Source organism: Trachypithecus francoisi, unplaced genomic scaffold (assembly GCF_009764315.1).
Source record: "Trachypithecus francoisi isolate TF-2019V2 unplaced genomic scaffold, Tfra_2.0 Lachesis_group5, whole genome shotgun sequence".
NCBI lineage: Eukaryota > Metazoa > Chordata > Mammalia > Primates > Cercopithecidae > Trachypithecus > Trachypithecus francoisi.
In genome coordinates this window covers 115,971,241-115,993,476 of record NW_022681470.1, presented here as the reverse complement: position 1 = coordinate 115,993,476, position 22,236 = coordinate 115,971,241, and positions in this window count along the sequence as shown.

Below are 22,236 nucleotides of genomic sequence, written 5' to 3'. Positions count from 1 at the left end.
CACTAGTGAATTATATTAGATATATAAGAAAGAAGTAATATTGATTTTACACAGAATACTCCAGAGTTTGAAAGGGAAGAAATACTTCACAACTCATTCTATAAAGTCAAACTTACCTGATGTCAAAACCAAAGGCCTTACAAAAGAAAGAAAGAAAATAAATAAAGAAAGCAAGAGGGAAGATATTGATGCAGAAACAGTATGGGATGACATCTAACATTATTTTTGACAAAAATTCTCAGCAAGTTAAGAACAAAAGGAAACTCTTTTAACCTGATAAATGGAATCCATAAAAATCCTACAACTGAGACTATTCATAAAGGAAAGTATGTACTGCCTTTCTCACAAGATCAGAAATAAGGTAAATAATGGCCACATCCACTTTTAGCACTTCCTGTTTCTAGCCAAGAATTTACCAAAGAGTCTATCCATTCCCATAAGGGAAAACCAAGACAGTGGGTTTGGCGGAGATAGTGATGATGACAGAGGCAGAGAGATGGAGAAGGACACAAAAAGAGAGGGAGAGAAAGCAGAGAGATGCAGAGAGAAAGCAGGGAGGACAATGCCCAGATTGGAAGGGAAGAAGGAAAAAATCTTTATTTAATGACAAAATTATTGTCTATGTACAAAATCTGATGGAATATATAAAATGTATTTTTAAATAATTTTAAAAAATGAATTCAGACCCAGACTTTATATGCTTCACAAAAATTAACTCAAAATAGATTGTAGACCAAAATGTAAAGCTTAAAACTAAAAAATCTCCTATAATATAACATATGAAAAAAATCTAGAGGACCTTCATTTTGATGATGACTTTTAGAGATATTAGTAACACCAAAGATATGAAATAAATAATTGATAAGCTGAAGTACATTAAAATTAAAATTATCTGCTCTAACAAAGATAATGTCAAAAGAATGAGAGGACAAGCTACAGGCTGAGAGAAAATATTTTCCAAAGGGCATATCTGACAAAGAACTGTAATCCAAAGTATGTAAAGAACATTTAAAACTCAAAAATAATAAAATAAACAACTTGATTAAAAACTGAGCCAAAAACCTTAACAGATATCTCAGCAAAAATATATACCAATGTCAAATAAGGATATAAAAGATGCTTCACATCAAATATGTCATTAGGAATGTATAAATTAAAATAGCAATGAGATAGGATTACAAACAGGATAACCACTATTAGAATGGCCAAATCCAGAACACCAGCATCACTAAATGTTGGTGAAGATATGGAGCAACAAAAACTCATACTGCTGAGGGGAATGCAGAATGATACAGTCACTTCTGGAAGACAGTTTAGAAGTTTCTTACAAAACTAAACATACTCATAACACATAATACAGGAATTTTATTTCTTGGCATTTTCTCAAAAGCGTTAAAAAGTTTACGTCCATGCAAAAATCTGCACATAGATGTTTATAGTAGCTTTTTTCATAATTACCAAAACTTGGAAACAACAAAGGTGTCCTTCCATAAGTGAATGTGTAAATAAATTGTTACATCTTCATAATGGGGTATTATCCAGCACAAAAAAGTGAGCTACCCAGCCACAAAAATACGTGGTGAAATCATAAATGTGTATTATTAAATGAAAGAAACCAATCACAAAAGGATTACAATTATATGACATCTTAGAAAAGACAAGTATGGAGATAGTATTAATAAGACAATAAAATCAGTGATTGTTCGGGTTTGAGAAGGAAAGGGATACAAAAGCATAGTACACAAGATTTTTAGGGCAGTGAAGCTACTTGTATGAAGCTGTAGTGATGGATATGCATCATAAAAATGTGTGTAAACAAACAAAATGTACAATGTCAAGAGTGAACCCTAACTCTGGGTGGCATGATTTGTCAACATATGTTCATCAATCATAACAAAAGTACTACTGTGGTAAGGGATGTTGATAATGGCAGAGTGTATGCATGCATGGAAACAGAGTATATGGTAAATCTCTGTACCGTCCACTGAGGTTTTCTGTGAATCTAAAACTTCTCTGAAAAATGAAGTCTATTAAAAATAAAAATGAATGTCTATTAAGAGAATCCCAGCATATTTTTTAAAATTAAATTTTGTTATGTTTTAAATTTTTATAGTTATATATTAGATGTATATATTTATGAGGTACATAAAATGCTTTGATAAAGGCACCCACGTGCTATTTTTCTATTGGCAGAAATTGACAAACTGATTTTCAAATACGAATGTAAATTATAAGAACTTAGAATAGTCAGAAAATAATTTGAAAAAGAAGCACTAACCTTATCTGATTACAAGATTTATGTTCATCTTAACTAAGGTTGTGTTACTGGCATAAGATGGACAATTTGAATAATGAGACAGAGTAAAGAGTATATAAGTAGCCTTAATCATATATCGACAACTAGTTTTCAACAAATGTGTGAAGGCACTCTAGCAATTGAAAAAAATAAGCAGTCCTTTCAGCAAATGTGGATAGAATGATTGAATATTCGTGTTTAAAAATGAACTTAGACCAACCTTGAATCATATACAATAATTGACTCATAATAGATCATAGACCTAAATGTAATGTCTAAAAGTATACTCCATGTAGGAACAAAATATAGGAGAAAATATTTGTGACTTTGGGTTAGGTGAAGAATATTTTAAATATGACACCAAAAGCAGGATCCATAGAAGAATATACTGATAAGTTATCTCTTAAAATATTATATATCCAGTTTTCAATACATATTGTTAAGAGAATGAATAGACAAATCACAGACTACAAAAAAGTCAAATAAATTGTTTATTTTCAATTTTCAAGCACTTCATCATCATCATAATCTAAAATTATTTATTTATTTATTACCATATGTCTGGTACTGTACTAAGTGTTTTACATGCATTATTTCATTAAGTACTTTTAGCAATCCTATAAGGAAGATAAAAATTTTCTCATTTCACACATGAGTAAAGAGAAGACTTAAAGAATTAGGTAAATTGCTTTGGGTCAAAAAGATGAGTATCTGAATATAATTGGATAATTTTCACTTTCTCTAATACTTGATACAATAAAGCCCCATAATTAATGGCTGATATAACCATAATTATTGAATGAATTAGACACCAAGAAGGACAAAGATTGGCATCACTCAACAAGTCAGCAGAAACAGAGCTTAGTCAAGGACTGAACTGGTCACAAACTTCCCAACCTAGAGTATATTGTGTTATATGTGTCAATCCTATTTAATTAGCTTATTTCTTATTTGCTGCTTTCTCTTTCACTACCAAAATTCCAGTTAAATGTCTTCCTTTCCCTGTTTTTCTTTCCAGAAAATTGTGCTGAATTGTCACTTACAATAAATCTTAATTCCCCAACCATCACAGTACTTGACAGGTTCTCATAAGCTCTTAAGCATGCTTATGGAAAAATACTGAAAAATGGACCGAATTAACTTTTGCGGCTTTTTCCTACTTTCTTTACTTGGGGATAAATGTTTATTCACACCTATGCTCTTTTTTGTCAAGAGAAACAGAAGAACTCATGAAATTGAATCTATTCTGACTAAATTCTTCACAGAGAATTTTTGAAGATATGATTAAGATGAGGACAAATACAATTACTTAGCGACTACTATTACAGATAAAATTATTTAGAAAATCTCTATGCTCAGATGGTTTATATCTGTTTTTCATTCTCCTCAGTAGTTCCCACCATTTTGAACATGTTAATTCAAGGTGAAGTTCACTTTCCTAATAAAATTGTATCTTAAGAAATAAGAAATAATATCTCCTAACTGTTCCAAAAGACTTTCTTGAATTATCCTGTCTTCCAAATAGCATCTATTTCATTTCATATTTAAGTTCTAAGCAGTCTTCAATCATATTTATTGAAGTGTGAATTGCATTACTTGTCTATATTCTGTAAAATATCAGCTGACTTTCTCAAGTGGAGCTCTCTTTCTTGCTTCACAGAATCCAAGTAATCAAAATACACAATTTTTTTTCCTGATGTTTATTTGATCTTTCTGAAGGGATTTTATCTGACTGTAAAAGATTGCTTTTGGTTTTTATTTTTTTAGATTCAAATATTCTAGTAGAAATCCTGATATTCACTAAATAGGTTTCACATTGCCAGTTTTATATTTATTGCATTGATCATTAGACTAACTGACAAATAAAAGAGTCAATTACTTGCCCAATTTTTGGAATCCGGGCGGGGGAAGCCTTACTTATCTATCTAGTTTTCAGGTATTCCTATTCCTAAACTCAGCCTTGTTAAACTTCTTCCAAGTCTGTGTGCCAGGCAGACAGTAACAGTGATTTACTGAAAACACTTTAAAAGAGATAGATCTTATACTCTGTTAAGGGACATCTTACTGCCCAGAATATATAAGTAGCCAATTTGCTTGTTACATACAAGAATCAATTAAACTAAAACATAAAAATAAAGTAAAATCTCAATAGATAGAGATGCATATGAACAATTTAAGATGAAAAATTTAACAAAAAGAATGTAAACAGAAGAAAATGTGTTTATCCTCACCAGTAACCAAATAATTATAGTTAGGTTAATTTCCCACCTGATAAATTAACTAATTAACTTAAATTACTACTGAGTATTATTATTAATAATACTTGATGGCCAGGTGCTGTAGCTCACGTGTGTAATCCCATCACTGAGAGGCCGAGGCGGGCGGATCACTTGAGGTCAGGAGTTTGAGACAAGCCTGGTCAACATTATAAAACCCTGACTCTACTAAAAATAAAAAAAAATAGATTAGGTGGGTGTGTTGGCACACACCTGTAGTCCCAGCTACTTGAGAGGCTGAGATCAGAGAATCGTTTGAACCTGGGAGGTGGAGGCTGCAGTGACCTGAGCTGAATTCACACTACTGCACTCCAGCCTGGGCGGCAGAGTGAAGCTCCGTCTGCTTAAATAAATAAATAAATAAATAAATAAAATAATAATGCTTGATGGCAAGAATGTGATAAGACTGTTGTATAAACATTCAGCCCTTCATTTATTTAAGTCATTTACGGAGCACATATAAAGTGCAATAAGCCATGATGACACATCAGTGAACAAGAAGAAAAGATTTTTGCTTTCATGGAAAATATGGTTAATCACAGAAAATATTAAACAAATACTTAAATGAAAATACTTACCAAAATTCTTACAATCTTAAAATATATATCTTGCCCATTCGAATTCAAAAAAGTTTAGAATTTGAAAATTTATTGCTGAAATTGAATTGTCACACAATCACACATGTAATATGTATATAACTCATAAGCTTTCCTCTTTCTTCAGATGTAAATGATATTGACTAATCAATTGATTAATGGAGGTAATTGAGATATCTTGATTGCTCCAAAATAATTTAAGGAATAATAAAAGTTATATACAGAACAATATTTATTGTCTAAATATTTTAAATACTCTAGCCTTCTTTTGTGCTGTCCCTTTAGATTCAAAGATAATTCAAGTCAGTGATCAGGCATAGAAAGGAAACAGAAAGGGCTACAGAGTTTGTTAGAGACATAGTTTAATTCATGATTTTTTACCCTGATTTCTTTCAATGTTTTATAGCATTCTCTAGGAAACATATTTTTAAAATTAGAAAGCTCCATTCACTATTAATTTTCAGTGTTGGAGATGTAACAAATCTATGACTTGGTAGCTTATTGTGAGAGGCCATATGTTGTTGTGTGTATGATAAGAGCACTCACTCTGAGGTCAAGGAACTTTGTATTAAAATCTCAGCTCTCACATTTTCTTGTGTGAAATAAATAATTTTTTAAACTCAGTTGATTTTTCATTTATGTGGTAACAATAATAGTAATGTAGATTACATCAGGGCAGGTATTATTGTTTTGTTTATCACTGTATAATTAGTGCCTAAAACAATTTATGGCAGCTAGTACCATGCCAGTTAAATATTTTAGAATAAAATAATCAACCAATTAATGAACAACATACTCTAACTCAAAATATTCATGTGAAGATTAAACTGTAATGTCACTAAATCATTAAGCGTTATTCTGATCCAACATTCCACTTCCTTTATGGCCTTTGGGTTTACAGAATATATTTCATGTTCCTGGATGTTTCACTCTGCATTAGTAAAGGCTATGTAGAGAAGCTACTTAAGTTTGTTGATGTGATTGTATAAATACCAATTCTAAATTGTTATCAAAAATATGAAATGACAAGACAACTCTAATTACAGTAATTCACTTACATGTGATACTGGATTGAGAGCTAAAGAAGAAGAGTACAATGAAGTTTCTTACAGTGATTTCAAAGCACAAAAATGAAAGCATTTATAACTCATATTATCTGGGGAAATCTATTATACTTAACCAAACAATGAGGAAAGTCATCTTCAAAACTAGTATGTGATGAATAGAGTCTCTTAACACATTAATACTTTTAAATTACATATGTATAGTATGAATCACAATAATTCCAATTAATTTTTCTTTCATGCTGTTATTTTTTTTACACTGGTACATGTCAGACATATTTAGGACCTGTATTAGGCTGTTCTCACATTAAAATGCTGTAAGGAAATACCTGAGACTGGGTAATTTCAAAAGAAAAGCGTTTTAATTGGCTCATGGTTCTATAGGCGGTACAGGAAGCATAGTGGTGTCTGCTTCTAGGGAGACCTCAAGAAACTTCCAATCACGGTAGAAGGCAAAGGGGGGACCAGGTGAGTCAAATGGTGGGAGGAAGAGCAGGAGATGAAGTGGGGAGGTGTCACAAACTTAAAACTAAGAGATCTTGAAAGAATCCACTCACTAGCATGAGGATAACACAAACTGGATGGTGCTAAACCATTCATGAGAAATGAGCCCTCATGATTCAATCACCTCTCACCAGACCCACTTCCATCACTGGGTATTACAATTCAACATGAAATTTGGTTGGGGACACAGATCCAAATCATATCATTACAACCCTGACCATTCTTATGTCTCATATTCTCACATTGAAAAATGCAATTATGCCTTCCTACTAGTTTCCCAAAGTCCTAATTCATTCCAGTATTGACTTAAATGTCTGAAGTTCAAAGTCTCTTCTGAAACTAGGCAAGTCCCTTTTACCTATAAGCCAATAAAATTAAAAAAAAAATTATTGACTTTCAAGATACAATGAAGATACAAGAATTGGGCAAATATTACCATTTCAAAAAGCATAAATCAGCCAAAAGAAAGGGACTACCGTCTCATGCAAGTCTAAAGCCTAGCAGAACATTCATCAAAACTTAAAGCTCTGAAATAATCTCTTTTGACTCCACTTGCTGCATCCAGTGCACACTGGTTCAAAAGGTGCACTCCCAAGGCCTTGGGAAGATCTGCCCTTGTGGTTTTGCAGTGTTCAGCCCCTGCAGGTGCTCTCACAGGTTGTAGCTAAATTCCTTTGGTTTTTCTGCACACAGTGTGCAAGCCGCCAGTGGATACAATGATTATGTACAATATAGCATTCTGAGTTCTGGAGGGTGGTGGCTTTCTGCTTGTAGCTCCGCTAGACAGTGCCTCAGTGAGGACTCTTGTGTGGGGTCTCCAATGCCACAGTTTCTATCTTCACAGTACCTAGTAGAGCTTGTGTGTGAGGGCTCCAGCCCTTGCAACAGGTTGCTGCCTGGCAACCAGGCTTTTCTATATATCCTCTGAAATCTAGGTGAAAGTTCCCAAGCCTTAACTCTTGCCCTCTGTGCACCCTCTGTGCACCCTCCGGCTTAATACCAAAAGGAAATCATGAGGAAATCACCAAGGCTTATGGCCTACATCCTCTGAAGCAGCTGCCCCAGTTGTACGTGTGCTCCTTTGAGCCACAACTAGAGATGGAGTGGCTGGGATGCAAGGAACAGTGTCCCAAGGCTGTGCAGGGCAGTGGGGCCCTGGGCATGGTCCGTGAAATCATTCTTCTCTTCTAAGTGTCTGGGCCTGTGGTGAGAGGGGATGCCATAGAGTTATCTGAAATGGCTTTGAGGCTCTTTCCTTATTGCTTTGGCTATCATGCAAATATCTCTAACAAGTAGTTGCTCCACAGCCTGATTGAACTCTTCTAAAACTAGGCTTTTCTTTTTACCATATGGCTAGACTGCAAATTTTCTAAACGTTAATGCTCTGCTTTCCCTTTAAATGTACGTTTCAAACTTAGGTCAATTTTCACTCATGCATTTGAGAATAGGTTGCTAGAAGCAGCCACAACACACACGTAACACTTTGCTGCTTAGGAATTTTTTTCACCAGGTACCCTAAATCATCACTCTCTAGTTCAAACTCCAGAGATCTCTAGGTCATAGAGACAATTCAGCCAACTTATTTGCTAAGAAATAACACATGTGCCTTTTGCTCCAGTTCTTCATTTTCATCTGAGCCATCCTCAGGCTGTACTTACCTGTCCATATTACTGTCAGCATTTTGGTTACAACCGTTTAATCACTCTTTAAGAAGTTCCAAACTTTCCCTCATCTTCCTGTCTTTTTTCTAAACCTTCCAAACTCTTCCAATCTCCACCTGTTGCCCAGTTTCAAAGTCATTTCCATATTTGCATATATCTTTGTAGCAATGCCTCACTCCTTGGTACCAAATTTCTGTATTAGGCCATTCTTGTATTGCTATAAAGAAATACTTGAGACCTAATAATTTACAAAGAAAAGAGGTTTAATTGGCCCACAGTTCTGCAGCTATACAGGAATCGTGATGCAAGCTCTGCTTGGCTTCTGGGGAGGCCTCAGGAAGATTCCAAATATGGTGGAAGGCAAAGGGGAAGCAGGCATGTCACATTGCCAGAGCAGGTGCAAGCGAGGGATAGGGGAGGTGCCACACAATTTTACACAGTGAGAGCTCATGAGAACTCACTCACTGGCATGAGGATAACACTAAGTGGATGTCATGAAAAATCCACCTCCATGATCCAGTCACCTCCCACCAGGCCTACTTCCAACATTGGAGATTACAATTCAAAATGAAATTTGGCTGGGGACACAGATTCAAATCATATCAGGACCACAGAAGCTTTCAAGATAAAGAGGTTCATCATCTTAATAAATGTATTTGTTACTTTAAAGTCTAAAATAAACACTATTTTACAAAATATCCAAGCTTTTAAAAATATATTAAAAATAGACATAATTATTTTCACACGATTTAAAAATAAAAAATCTACACATTTTAATTTGCTTTAGATCCACATTTACTACCTTAGCCTAAATTTTAAAATCATGATTTATTTTTATATACAAATTAATTACATGGCCTTTTAACTATCAACTTAAATAAATTCAAGTTTTATAAATATATTAGAGCATTACATATGAAGTTATTCATAACCTCACTAGGTAATAATCATAGAAAGCATTTTTACATAGAAATTTTACAATAAAAATGTCACATACTAACATAATTGTTTTAATATTACTGTTGATGTTTTTAAAGAAAACTTTATTGAACTTGTAAAAAATCTGTGACTTTTTATCTATATTCATATTTCTAAAGTTATAATTGACATACAGTTCTCTGCATTCTCTCTTCCATAAAGTTGTCATTTTGTTTTCATGAAAGGGGAGAGTGTGCATATTTTTAAAAATCTGCCATCAATGTCTTTAAAATAAAGTTCTAATAAAGTAGGTATACAAGAAACTTATGATAATTATGTAAACAGTGTTTATATATGTAATATAATTATAATATATGTAAAATAATTATATGTAAAATATAATTATATATCTCAAAATGTTGGTATTTTAGCTGTGAGCAATCGCACCTAGCCCAAAATAATTGTTTTGATAAATTTCAGTGAGTGACAAGACAACAGATATACAACTTAATGAAATCAGAAAAACAATTCACAGAAAACAAGATAAATTTTAGAAACAGAAATTATAAAAAGAAGCAAACAGAAATTCTGGAGCTAAATAATATAATGAGTAAAATTTAAAAATCAATAGACAACATCAACAGCAATCTGAAATATTCTGTGAATTCAAACATAGGCATTTGAAAGAAAAAAGAAAAAAACAGAATAAAAGACAACAAAGCAAGCCTGTGGAATTTATGGGACGCCATCTAGAGAGTTAACATTTATGTTATAGGAGTAAGATACGGTAAGAGAGAGAAAAAGAGACAAAGCGCTTTTAACAATGGCTGAAAACTTCCCAAAGCTAAGGAGAGACACATACATCCTGGAACCTGAATCTCAATGGTCCAAACAGGTTCAACCCCAAGAAAACTTTACCAAGACATGTCATAATCACATTTTCAAAAACCAAAGATAAACAGAGACTCTTGAAAGCAACAAATGATTTTTTTTTCTCACATATAATGGATCCCCATAAGGCTGTCAGTGGAATTTTCAGCAACACACTTTGTAAGCCAAAGAAAGAAGAATGCTACATTCAAAATGCTAGGGGGTGGGGGGGAAAGCATGCAACTAATAATACTGTCTTTACTGGGCAGAGCTGTGCATGAAAAATAAATAAAAGAAAAAGACCTTCCCAGAGGGAGATAAAGCTGAGAGAATTCATCATTTCTAGACCTGTCTTGCAAGAAATACTCAAGGCAGTTCTTAGAGCTAAATTAAAAGGATGCTATTAGTAGCATGAACATATATAAAACATAAAACTAACTGGTACACTGGTATAATTAAGTACATATTCAAATTGTAAAGACTCTAATACTGTAATAGTGGTGTGAAAATAACATATCTTCAGTACAAAGCTTAAGAAATATTAAAAATAACTATAGCTCCAATAATTTGTTAATGAATAAACAATATAAAAATGTAAATAATATAAAAAATATAAAATATGTGTGGGAAAGCAAGTTGTAAAGTTATTGTATGTGATCAAAGTTAGGTTGTTATCAGCTTAAAATATAAGATGTTTCAGGTAAGCCTCACAGTAAGTACAGAGATAAAGCTATAATATATACATAAAAGTTATAGAAAGGAGTTAAAACATAACACCATAGAAAATTATCAAATCACAAAATAATCTAGTGAGAGGAACAAAGGATGTACAAAACAGAAAACAATTAATACAATTGAAACAGTAAGTCTTTACCTATCAATGATTAGTTTAAATGAAAGTCAAAGAAACCCAGTAGCTCAATTTTAAAATGTCACACCCAGTGCTGTGCTCGCTACAAGAGAATTATTTTAAGAGCACATAGAGGCAGAAAGTAAATGGATAGAGAAAAAAATCCATGCGAATAGAAACCAAAGAGAGCTATACTCATATCAGATAAAATATACTTTAAATAAAAAACTGTAAAACAAGACAAAACTCCTCAGTTATTACATTAAAATACAATTCAACTCTTCAAGAGGATGTAACAATTGTAAAAATATATGCTTCCAATGTTTAAACAATTAAGCATATAAAGCAAATATTAATAGATGTGAAGGGAGAAATAGCAGTAAAACAATAGTAGAGTACTCCAATACCCTACTTTAAACAAAAGATAAGTCATCTGGAAAGAAATTGAACAAGAAAACCTTGGACTTAAAGTACACCTTGACGAAATGGTCCAACAGACATATCCAGGAAATTTCATGTAACAACAGCAGTATGTACATTCTCCTCAAGTGCATATGGAACATTCTCCAGGATAGACCATGTATTAGGCTACAAAATATGGCCTAACAAATTTAAGAAGATTGGAGTCAAATCAAATATATTTTCATTATGACTCTGGTATGAAATTAGAAATCAATAACAAGAAGAACATGGAAAATTTACAAATATGTGTAAGTTAAACAGCATTTCCTGAAAAAACAATCTATCAAAAAAGAAATAAAAAAATTTAAAGATACTTTGAGACAAATAAAAATGGAAACAAATATTAGAGTTTATGAGAGCAATTCTGAGATATAAATTTATAACAATAAATACCTGTATAAAAATAACACATGCACAATCTAACACTACTTTTTCTCAAGGAATTAGAAAAGAAAGAACAAGTAAGCCTAAAGTTAGTAGACAAAAGGAAGTAATAAATAACAAAGCAGAAAAAAATAAAACTGAGACTAGAGAAAAATGGAAAATATCAATGAAATTAAAAGTTGGATTTTTAAAAATACGTAAACAAGATTGGCAAACCTTTGGCCAGACTAAGAAAAAAAAAGAGTAGAGACTGAATAAATAAAATCACAAATAAAAAGGAGATATTACAACTGATACCATAGAAATACAAAGGATCATAAGAGGCTACAATGGAAAAATTGTATACCTACAAATAAGGTAGCCTATAAGAAATGGATAAATTCCTGACAACATTAATCTACTGAGACTGAATCCCAAAGAAATAGGAAATTTGCCCTGACCCATAAGTAAGGAGACTGAATAAGTAACATCAAATATGTATAAGAGAAAATCCTAGGACCTGATGGCTAGCTGGTAAATTAAAACACACATGTACAGAAGAATTAACCAATCCTTTTCATACTCTTTCAAAAAGTTAAACACAGGATAATTCCAAACTCATTTTATTAGTCCAACATCACTGTGACTCCAAAGCCAGACAAAAACACTACAAGAAAATTCCAGGCTAACATTTCTGATGAGCATGGGTGGAAAAAATGTTCAACAAAATACTAGCAAACCAAATTCAAGAGCACATTAACAGAATCATTTGTCAAGATCAAATGAAATTTATCCATGGTATGCAAAGAAGATTTAATGTATGCAAATTAGTAAATATGATACTCCACAATGACAGAATGAACAACAAAAGTTACATAATCATTTCAATACATGCAGAAAATATTTGGATACATTCAACATGCCTTTTTTTTTTTTTTTTTTTTGAGACGGAGTCTCGCTCTGTCGCCCAGGCTGGAGTGCAGTGGCCGGATCTCAGCTCACTGCAAGCTCCGCCTCCTGGGTTTACGCCATTCTCTTGCCTCAGCCTCCCGAGTAGCTGGGACTACAGGCGCCCGCCACCTGGCCCGGCTAGTTTTTTGTATTTTTTAGTACAGACGGGGTTTCACCGTGTTAGCCAGGATGGTCTCGATCTTCTGATCTCGTGATCCGCCCGTCTCGGCCTCCCAAAGTGCTGGGATTACAGGCTTGAGCCACCGCGCCCGGCCAAATTCAACATGCTTTTATGGTAAAAACTCTCAACAACTTAGGTTTAGAAAGAGTGTACCTCAACACAATAAAGGCCATCTATGAGAAACACACAGCTAATATTATATTCAGTAGTGAAAAGTAGAAAGCTACTCCTCTAAGATGAGGAATGAGAGAAGGACGCCCAATCTTGCTACTTCTAGTTAACTTTGTACTGGAAGTTCTAGCCAGAGCAATTAAGGGAGAAATAAATATATAAAAGGCATCTACATCAGAAATGAAGAAGTAAAATTATCCCTATTTGTAGATGACATAATTTTATATGTAGAAACCCAAAAAGACTTCACAAACACCTGTTAGAACTTATAAGCAAATCCAGTCAATTTGCAGGATAACCAATATACAAAACATAGTTGCATTTTATTAGCCAATAATGAACTATTCAATAATTAAGAAAACAATCCCATTTATAATATCATCAAAAGAATAAAATATGTAGGAATAAATACAGTCAATACAATGAACTAAAAATTATAAAATATTGATGAAAGAACAAAAAGTTTGTGTACAGCAAAATGGAAAGTCAACTTATGGAATAGAAAAAATATTTGCCAACCTTATACCTGATAAGGAGTTAACATCAAAAATATTGAAGGAACTCATACACCTCCATAGCAAAAAGCTAGATAACCCCATCATAAAATGAGCAATGAATGGATCCAAATAGACATTTTTCCATTTTCCAAAGAAGACATAGAAATGGCCAACAGGAAAATTCAAAGCACTCAATAAAACTAATTATCGAGAAAATGCAAATCAAAACCACAATGAGAAATAACCTCCTGCAGTAATCTTCCCTGAAATAGGTGAGGAAAACACTTTATGTAAGTCAATATTACCCAGGCTTAGCATTCATTACTTAGAGGGCTCCTTAAACTGCAGATTTCTGAACCCCTCCCCTTGTTTCTATGAATTAGTCTGTCTGGGTTGGTATCAGGAAATTTGAATTTTTAACAAGTTCCTAAGTTATTATTTATTTTTAAAACAGAAATTTATTATTTTACAGTTCTGCATTTCAGAAATCTAAAATGGGTTGGCAGGACTGTGTTCCTTCTGGAGGCTCTTGAGGAGACTCTGTTGCCTTGCTTTTTTTTCAGTAGAAGGCATAGTGACTGCTTGTATTCTTTTGTTCATTAATTACTCCATTTTCAAAATACGGTGTCTTCTAATATCTCTCTTCTCTCTCTCTCTCTCTCTCTCTCTCACACACACACACACACACACACACACACACACACACACCCTCTCTCATGCCCTGTCTTTTTCACTGTCACCCCTGCTTCTGTCATCACATCTCCTTCTCTGATTCTGACCCTCCTGCCTTTCTCTTGTAAGGATCATTGTGATTACACTAAGCCCACCAGGACAATCTTTTGAAGTCCTTAACTTTTGATGTGTACTGTAATGAATTCAGAGATTCGCAGAGTTAGGACATGGAAATAACACAGTTTTGAAACATTATATTATATTTGTAGGTACAGAGGTAAATTAGAAGCAAAACTAAAAATTTTTTTCCATTTAGCTCTGACTTTTAGTGAGACAAGCAACTACAAAACCTTGGCTAAGTCATAGACACATTTAAACATTTACTTCATTGTAGTAGAGGGATTGATCTAGTTATTTTTAAAATATCTAACAATTCTTCATGTTGTGATTATATAACTAGAGGTTACCTCTGATTTTTTATGACATTCATAGGTAAAAATAGATGTTGAGTTTTAAAATACAGATAGTACAAAACTCAGAATTTAAAACAAATCTCAGTATATATATATAGTTTCTTTCATGAATAAATTGTATAATTAATCACACTATGTTTGCCTAAAAATATTATCCTTTTAGGGAAAAACATGGGATAAAATATATTTTAGACGATATCTAGCATATAATCAGGCATGTAGAGATCTCAGGATTCAAAAGGATGTATCAAATGAAATGCAATACATTGCATTTTTTATATAGATCCTTCGAATCTTATGTCAGAAAAGAGAGAAATGGCTTATCCAATATTTAAGCAGAGACAAATGGTATATGAAGAGGGCTTATCAGGGCAGTGGAGAATTGACGAAAATTGGTAGAGGGGTGAGTAAAACAACTTTGAGACTTTGTAAATTTTTTCCTAGATGGTGGATTTCTAATCAAAATTCAAATGGAAAAAGGATTCCATCAAATAATCTAGTTCAACATTGGTAATACCATTCACAAGGAGAAACACAGTGACACTTTTCATTTAGTAAAATTTGTTTTACTAAATTTCTTAGGGGGATGAATCTACTAAAAGACATTCAAGGCCGTTAGTTTAATCACGTCTGTTTATTAATGCAGGATATATGGTTTCAGTGTTTCTGTTGAAATATATGTCAATGTGAACTTTGCTGTAACAGCAAACTGGTGTTTTCAGTATATTTTAAAATGTATTAATCACCACTAGAGGGCAGGGTTATTTCTCAATATTAGTTCCCTTATTTATGAAATTAACAAAATAATTACATCATACTTGTATTTTTGTTAACTTTTCTGAAAGACAATTTCTATATGATGATATTTTGGGTTAATTTTATTCTAATGATTTTTAAGACGTCCTTTTAAAAAAATCTCATCCATTCTATTCTACTTCACGAATTATCTTAAGTACATTAAACATTTAAAAAATTCATAGTCAGTGGACAGATACCATTTTGAACTTAACTATGAAACTTTGTGCCTACTAAAACTACAAAAATTAAGTATACAGGAAAACAAAGGATACATAGTGAAATTACAATATATTAAATATTAAATGTATATTAAATGATATGTAACATATTAAATATAAATAATACTGTTAAAATATTATTTTAGATTCAGCATGGCATTATTTTTTAAAATTACTGGCCATTTTGTTGAACCCCAAGAATAAAAATGATAAGACTGTCTATTTTAGATATTATTCTCTTTTAGAAATATTTTACTTCCCTTTGCAGAACTGAATTATGTGCTTCTGTACTTCCATCTGAGATTGTGAAACATTATGTTAGAATTACTCACATACTCTATGTCCTCTCTGGACTTGTGAACTCCTTAGGAATGGATTCAAGATGATGTCAATACTTTATCCCTGAATGCAGACTTCACCTGCCACTTTATAGTAGATAAACACTCAGTGGAAATACGTGGCTATACTGTAACAATGGTAGAAAAAAAATGAAAATTTAATTATTTACTATGATAATACCTGTACTGTGTATTATTTTATCTTATTCAATTTCACATCAAAATAATATTGATTTTAAAATGATATATGAGCTGGGCGGGGTGGCTCACGCCTGTAATCCCAGCACTTTGGGAGGCTGATGTGGGCAGATCACTTGAGGCCAGGAGTTTGAGACCAGCCTGGCCAGCATGGTGAAACTTCATCCCTACTAAAAACGCAAAGATTAGCTGGGCATAGTGGCACATGCCTGTAATCCCAGCCACCTGGGTGGCTGATGCAGGAGAATCACTTGAACCCAGAAGGTGGAGGTTGCAGTGAACTGATATCACACCACTGCACTCCAGCCTGGACGACAGAGTGAGACTCCATCTCAAAAAAAAAAAGAAAAAAAAAAAGTATGGAGAAGAGTGAACCAACAACAACTTGATTATCAATTAAGGTTGATTCAGTAAGCATTTCTTGAGGACCTAATGTGTTCCTTATATTATGCTCAGTGCTGGGAATAACAAAATGAATAAAAAGTTTATGCCTTTAAAGGACCAATGAATAGAAAAACAGATACAATTGATAATTCTAATCTTTGTAATAAAACATCTTGGCCAACTTATAGTTGGTCTTCAGGTTGGCTAAGGTAGAAATTTCAAGAAATGCCAAATTTTGGGCAGAATATGGAGACAAGGGACCCCTATTACACTATTGGTGGAAATGTAAATTAGTAAAGCTATAATGGAAAACAGTACAGAAGGTCTCAGAAAACTAAAAATATAACTACCATATAATCTAACAATGTCACTACCGAGTATATATCAAAAAGAAATGATATCAGTTTATATTATAAAATACAGAGTCTTCAGAAACTAATACTTTTCCCCCACATACTTATGTTCATGTTCAGCTTTATACTGATTTATCAAAATTATGGACAATTAATATGAAGACACATTTGAAGCACTAGTCCTTAATGATTACTCTAAACAGGAAAGGAAGTAAAAATTAGTGGTACTAAGCAGATTGGGGAAAAATATATCAGTGGATTAAGAATGGAAAACTTATTAAAGGAGTATTTTAGTAATGCATATGGAAAATAACAAAAGGACCAGGAAAGGTAAAATATTATCATTAGAGAGAGAATGAAACTTTCTCTTTCAATGTTAATCAGCTATCTGATTAAAAGAAGAAGGAAAAAGTATTTATCATTGCTACCAGGATATTCCATAGAGTAAGAGCTACCTTTTGAGAGTGACTTAAATCTGTCTGTTCTCATTTATATAAGGACTTTATTTTGACTTTCCATTTTACCACATTGTTTACCACCAGCAAGAATTAAAACTGATGTATATCCTCAGGGACTTGCTATTTTATTTTATTTTATTTTATTTTATTTTATTTTTGAGGCGGAGTCTCGCTCTGTCGCCCAGGCTGGAGTGCAGTGGCCTGATCGCAGCTCACTGCAAGCTCCGCCTCCCGGGTTCACGCCCTTCTCCTGCCTCAGCCTCCCAAGTAGCTGGGACTACAGGCGCCCGCCATCTCGCCCGGCTAGTTTTTTGTATTTTTTAGTAGAGACGGGGTTTCACCGTGTTAGCCAGGATGGTCTCGATCTGCTGACCTCGTGATCCACCTGTCTCGGCCTCCCAAAGTGCTGGGATTACAGGCTTGAGCCACTGCGCACGGCGGGACTTGCTATTTTAAAGTGTGGGTATTTTCTATCTATCTATCTATCTATCTATCTATCTATCTATCTATGTTACATCATCTATATAACATATGTTTACTAATATATAATTAGTTATATGTATATGAGACAAACTTGATAAGACAGTTTCTTTACTTCTTATGCATTCTCCATTGTAAGAATGAAATGTTTACTCCTCTGAATTTAGTAACCCTTCTTATTGCTTGTGAACACTGAGAATGATTGGCCATGTCCTTGAGTAACTTAACTAATACAGGAGGGTAAATATTTAGAGCAATATATAGGGATTTAGTCTGTGATCCCCATTCTTCTAAAGTAATATAAATATTTACAGTGTAGTTATCCCACAGTGTCTGTCCTAGGAGTGAATATAATGAAACAACAAAAAGTATTTTTTAAAAATAGTTATCTTCAGACTTCACTCTACTTACATTTAAAATTGTGACTTAAATAACACAGTGTAGAAGGTATTATGGCTTCCTAACATCTCAGAATGCAATAAAACATAATCAGTCTAAATATGGCCAACAATCCTGAACAAGAGACAAATATGAAATTAGGGCTATGAGTAATTTATACATAGTTTAAAGAAAAAAATGTATATGTTTTAAAAGCCCAAGTGGAAAAAATAGAAAAGTGGTTAATTATAATTCTTCACCTTATTCCCCTAAGTGTAGAGAGTCAGCATAGTAAATTTAACATTTTTTATTAATACAATATGAATATAAGGAAACAACATCTCAGAAACTAGCTAAGACATTGATATTACTCTCCTTGCTATGAACTTATCTGCTCTTGAAAATATTTCTGGTTCCCCTACTTGGCTGTGTTGATATCCGTTCTATTAGGTTAAAAAGAAAGCAAAACAAAACAACAACAGCAATTAAAAAAAAAAAAAAAGAGGAAAGAAAAAACGGGGAAAAAAAAAAAAAAACTCCCATAAAAGTTGCTTGCAGAAGTATGTGCTGCAGAGAGTTTTCACCTTGCTTGGTCTGATTCAAGGAGCAAAATGGGAATCCTATCCTACCAAATACCTTTCCAATTCACTCTTAGAGAAGCCTCTTCTGTGCATTAATCCACTATGTGCTCATCACTACTGTTGACCTTGAAGAGGTTAAAATATGCTATTCTAGGCCGGGCACAGTGGCTCAGCCTGTAATCCCAGTACTTTGGGAGGTCGAGGCAGGTGGATCACAACAAAGTCAGGAGATCGAGACCATCCTGGCTAACACAGTGAAACTCCGTATCTACTAAAAATACAAAAAATTAGTTGGGTGTGGTGGCAGGCGCCTGTAGTCCCAGCTACTCGGGAGGCTGAGGCAGGAGAATGGCGTGAACCTGGGAGGCAGAGCTTGCGGTGAGCCGAGATCGTGCCACTGCACTCCAGCCTGGGCGACAGAGCAAGACTCTGTCTCAAAAAAATAAAATAAAATAAATAAAAATAAAAAATAAATATGCTATTCTGGCATATCGGCTATTTAAATTTAAAGTGGTTTAAAGAACAATATGTGCAAAAGATCACTTTGACCTCTGTGCTGTTTCTTAAAAGCAGAAGATAAAAATCCCATGTGAAAGATGCCCTCCCTTTACCAGAAAGATGCAAAATCTTCGTATTCAAGGATGAGAAGTCAAAACTAAAACTTCTGTAAAGATCTTGTTAAAATAGCTCTTGTCTTTTAAGCCTCCTACATGATTTAGTTGCTTCTTCACAACTAACTATTCTTTGTCCAATTCAGTGTTTCAGTAACTGACCCTAACTTCTTCTTTGGGTCTTTACTTCCTTATGAGAACTTCCATGCCCTGTAAAATTTGTATTACACTTTTATCTTGTTAATCTATATAATGTCAATTTAATTTTCAGACCCAGCTGAAACCCTAAGGGGATGAAGGTGGAATTTTTTGTCCCTAGACCCTCTTTGCACCATATTATATTTGATTATATAGCTACTTTCCCTACTAGACAGTAAATTCCTTGATATAGGGAGTATATCTTAAATATATGTGTCCCTAATACCTTACACTATTTTTGACACCAAATTCTCCTCAAAAAAAAAGTCTTTGACTATTTAAATAATTTTCACCAAGGTTTATATGTATTCATAACCCTGTCCTGAATGTGTTAGAAAACATGGCTTAGTTAAGAACTTGCATTTATGTGAAAATTAACATTCAATGGAATAAATCTAATTCTCTCTTGTTTGACACTGAAGGCTATCTAAATAAAATTCCAAGCCATTCTATACTGTTGTAATTCAGGTTTTACATAGTCAATTATCACATAAAACAGTTTTGCACAATTAACTCTCATGGGATTTCAATTTTCAAAATGTTAACCAAAGATACCACTTTAGTTTGCCAGTGAAATGATCCATGGTATGAAACGTGTGTGTGTGCATTTATGTGTGTGTGTGCATGTTTGGCCCAGACAGAATTATACTATCTTTAAATTAACAAAACAAAACAAACAAACAAACAAAAACCCCAGCACATTTCTCTTCCAATAACAGAATAGGGAGAAAATGTTATAAAAGTTCACTTATTACAAAACTATTTATTTACTAGGAGGGAAAAAGTAAATACATCGAATAGATACATCTATTCTTTTAACCTTAGAGAAATGAGTTAGGGGCCAGGTATAGGGCACTGAAACTGCCTAAGCCAGGAAAGAGACTCTCATGTGATTTAGCATAATACACAAATATACCTACCAGACATTGCTTTGTAAACAGTACTTACCTCTAAAATAAACTAGGAATCCCTGAAGAAATGGTTGATTTCAAGGCAACAGCAGGGAAAGCTCAGATGAGCCTAAACATATTAAGCCAGAAAGTAGAAATTCGTTTATTTTTCAGATATAAAGAATATTGTTTTAAAGAATCGTAGGTAGGTATCAAAAGGGCACAGCACCTAGCTTAAAGGGGATACATTTCATTAAATCTGGGACAGTTTAGACATAAAAATAAATACAGAGTAATGAATTATGGCATAGAATAAAGCAAAAACGCATGAGTCTATACTTATGTGAAAAGGTAACAAATCATTTGTAAGAAATGGAATATTGACCTAGTTTCAAAATATCTCCCCACTAACACTTACTAATTATAAGACTTAAAAAATTAGTAGAGAAGCCTATCAAACACCACTCTAACTTAGCATTAAAATGAATATTATCAAGTAATAGAGCCGGTAGAATCTGTGCCTCCAGCAGATAGGAATGTTTGGGAACACAGCATCAGTCCTGTAGTATTCCTTACAAAGATGCCTAGTCTGAATGTAATACAAAAATTTAGGCAAATATAAATATAAAGACGTTTTGTGTAATAACTGACCTGTAGTCTTCTAAAGCATTAAAGTCATGAAAGACAGTGTGAGAAGCTATTCCAGATCAAAAGAGGTTAACAAAGAAATGCAACACTTATTTTTAAACTGGATCTTTTTGGTATAAGGAATATTTGATAAGATGGAGGGTAGTTGGCAAAATTGAATGGGGTTTGAGGATTAGATATTGGCAATATATTTTTCTATTAATAGTTTTCTGTTTCTGTATATGTAGTCACTCTCAGTCTAGTGGCAGAAAGGAATAATGACTTCATAATGCTCATAAATTCTGTGGGTTAAGAACGTGAAAAGGACTTGGAAATAATCTGATTCTGTTCCATGATATTGGGGGCTTCAGCTGAAAAAAACTTGCTGGCTGAAAGCAGGAATCCTCTGCAGGCTTGTGAAGTACAGGTCTAGTGGTTGAACTTGGACCTCAATAATGGACCTAAAGTATTTAGGCTGTTGGCTTAGAATCCAGAACTCACTTAAGAATCTCCACATTGTTTCATGGGCTTCCTCACAGTATGGTGACTGCATCCCAATAGCGAGTGTATTAGGAGAATCAGCTAAAGTTCTATGACTATTTATGCCTTAGCTTCATAAGTCGCAGAGCCTTCCCAGATTCAAGAACAGGAAATAAAAACCTTCCCACCTTTCCTTTTCCAGGTCAAAACCACACATTTGATAGGAGGAGCATGAAACTCACTTTGTAATAAGAACATGCAAGACAGAAGAGAGATTGAGTTGCAGTTGTTTTTAGAAAACAAAATCTGTAAATCAAATACTGCCTGTTGTCACTTATTAAGTAGGAGTTAAAAAATGGGTGTACACGGCCGGGCACAGTGGCTCACGCCTGTAATCCCAGCACTTTGGGAGGCTGAGGAGGGCGGATCACAAGGTCAG